The sequence below is a fragment of the Triticum aestivum genome, chromosome 7A (assembly GCF_018294505.1).
Source record: "Triticum aestivum cultivar Chinese Spring chromosome 7A, IWGSC CS RefSeq v2.1, whole genome shotgun sequence".
NCBI lineage: Eukaryota > Viridiplantae > Streptophyta > Magnoliopsida > Poales > Poaceae > Triticum > Triticum aestivum.
Window position 1 is genome coordinate 58,163,073 of NC_057812.1, and position 3,142 is coordinate 58,166,214.

General features: G+C 45.4%; 1 pseudogene; it reads right to left on the minus strand.

Annotated features, from left to right (window-relative positions):
* Positions 1-1,492: 1,492 nt before the first annotated feature.
* LOC123153005 (phosphomannomutase/phosphoglucomutase-like) lies at positions 1,493-2,629 on the minus strand (annotated as a pseudogene).
* Positions 2,630-3,142: the final 513 nt, after the last annotated feature.

The following is a 3,142-nucleotide window of genomic DNA, read 5'->3' on the forward strand; positions in this document are numbered from 1 at the left end:
ATAATAAGTGATTTATTATTACATTGGTCCTTAAATCTTACCAAGCTTTTGTAAACAATCACCAGGATTTTCATTGTCAAAAAAATCCAGGATTTTATTGTTAAGAAATTATTTTTATAAGTTAATAAGATGTGGGATGTTGTTTTCTTACATATGTACTAGGAAACATGCCCGTACGTTGCAACGGGAGAAAAAAAACATCACACTCTTCTAATCCAATAAGCTTGACATAAGACCATTGTGCACATACATAGTCTACATTCTCTATTTCAACATGGCATCCCATTCGTGTCGTCGCTTATATTCTCTCTCCCTCTGTGCGTCTGTGATGTAGTTGCAATGAATGACAACACATTATGCGCTAAAGTGATAAAGATTAAAAATCTTATTTGCAATACAAATACCAGTGTTACGACATATTAAATTTGCACATATATTGTTTGTTTTGAGACATCCAAGTGCATATACATATTAGGTCTGTTCAAATGAGCGTCCTAGTATACTTATTAGAGAACAAGAGATTAATATTAATTTGCATAAAGGTTTACTAACACAGCCATACAAAACAACCATATATCAGTCGTTGCATCAAGAAAGAAGTGTTGAACTGGCTACGAGACCAGATAAAATTTGGAGGTTGTTAGTAATGTATGCCAATTTATTTCCCTAAAAAATGTATGCCAATTTAGATTCCTTGATAGATTTTCTTTTCCCTCTCGTTTGGGTATCATAGATTGAAGATGGAACCCGGCCTCAACTTAGAAGAGAACCTGACCGCCTGATACTATCAAGCTCACTTCTCAAGGGAATCTCTTTCAATTTGGTGCTTGAAGAATTCTTTATGTTTTTTTTTCTGGAAGCAAGTCTTTTCGCCTTTTTGCCAAGTAGGATGCTGAAGAATGTGGTTTTGATCCTTTTGCTGCTGCTGCAGAGGTGGTAGTGCTACTCCTAAACCTATTTTTTGCCGGAAGTTACTCCTTGAACCTGATATGATTTCAGACTGAAGCGAGATGAGCTAGGAGCCTGAGACCTAACAGACATGTTCTACCACTGGACTAAGAATTCGGTATTTCCCTGTAAATAATCGAAAGATATACATTAATGCAGCAGTGTTTGATGGCACAAAAATAGAATATACAAAGGGAAAATAGTCATGCACAATAGTATCTTTAAGCCCAAGATATGCATCCATCATCTCGTCAGATATGCATGCATCATCTAATCAGCTACTCCCTCCCTTACTACATATAAGTCCTTTTAGAGATTTGAATGTAGACTACATATGGATGTATATAGACATATTCGAAGTAGAATATAGCCAGAGCATTTAGCAAAGCAATTAATCAGTGGGAATCAAACATGCGCAACAAGATACCTCATACAGGTCCGCACACTGTTGCATAATCAACATCGATCAAACATAAACATCGCCTGTGCTCAATTCTAAAGACATATGAATAATTCTAAATTTACCTTGGCAAAGCACCATACATCAGAGGCAAACTCGATCAGGGTCCTCGAGGTCCCGGATGAGGCTGTCGACCCTGCCCTCCAACACGGCCAGCCTCATCCGGACCATCTGGATGATGATCTTCACCATCATGTACGCGCAGTCGTCGAGGAAGTGGTTCTGCCTGAGCGCGCCGTGCCGTGTGGTCTCCAACTCTCCACCGTGACGTGCGTCTTCATGCCGTCCGCGTTGACTTGCATGCCCTTGTCGACCACGTTGCTGTAGCCGCCGCCCGCTCCTCGCCTCGATGAACCACGTGAGCCAGTCGCCCGACCACGTGTCTGTCACCACCGTCATCCCCGGGTGCTCCCCCAGCACGATGGCGGAGATGAGCGCGATGAGGCGGCCCCGATTGATGGCAGCCCCCACACCGTCCACCATGCCGCTTCGGTCCACGCCTGTGTCGAACACCACGCCGAGGTCGGCGCCGCGGGTCAGCACCACATGGCGGGTCAGCGATATAGCCTTGCGTTCTCCGGGTTGGGCATATGGTTCGGGAACATGCCGTCTAGCTCCAGGTGCAGGCTGTCGGTCGTGTTGGTGCCCAGCTTCTCTAGCACGTCCCACGCAAAGAACCCGCCGCAGCCGTTGCCGACGCTCACAATGACCTTGAAGCCCTCAAGCTGTGTGTCGCAGTGTGTCGGGTGGGACACACACTCCTTGATGATGTCCCGGAGGTGCTTCACGTAGGCGCTAATCAGGTGGATGCGCATGACCACTGGAGGCATGCCGAGGCCAACGCCGCTGAGGCCCAGCTTCCTCGCGACCACTACCGGAATAAAAGCCCTAAGCCAACGTCATATTCTATGCCGACGGCTTTTTGCTGGGGCCAACAGCATAGACCGAGATATGCCGACAGCCTAGGGAAAGCCATAGTTGCATGCCGTGTGGCCGTGGATCGACCAGTAGAACTTGCAACGGCACGCCGTGACCGCAAGGCTGGACACAAACACTCGACCAAACGATTGGCATGGGGTTGGCACTGAGGAGCCGCCCAGATCGAACTCGTGCCTGGCCCACGGCAACGGCATAAATGGCGCGCCGCCGGCGTGGCAGTACCACGTGGTTGTTTCACCCGACTCTGACTCTTATTTGCGGAGAATGACCTTCGTGCACCATGTCTTTCTAGGTGAATCTTGATGGCGCCAATTTTTCCATCGTGATTTTGTGAAGGCGAGCGAGGGCCGATCGTAATCGGTCAAAGACCAGGCAAAAAAGGAGACATGCTTCTATTAAATCTTAGCCGATAATCTTTGTGGTAAACGTAAAATCAATGGATACAAAGGGATAACGTATGGAGAACTATGAAAGCTTCCTCCCTTTAATATTAGGTATAGAAGTATCTGTTAAATATATGATGACAATAACAAATAATATATAATAACATATAAAATAATTTAAATATATATAATATAGTTAGAAGGGAAACATAAGTTGGACCAGGCATTCCTATTCTTATATAGTAAAATCGAACAGACCTCTGTGTTTTTTTCAAAAAAAATACATATATTGGGTTGCCGATGTTTCAGGAAAAATAAAACCTTGGAAGGGAGGTCCATAGGCCTGGGCCTATGGACCTCCCATCCAAGGTCGTGGGCTGCGCATGTTAAAAAAGAAAGCCTAGACGGGGCA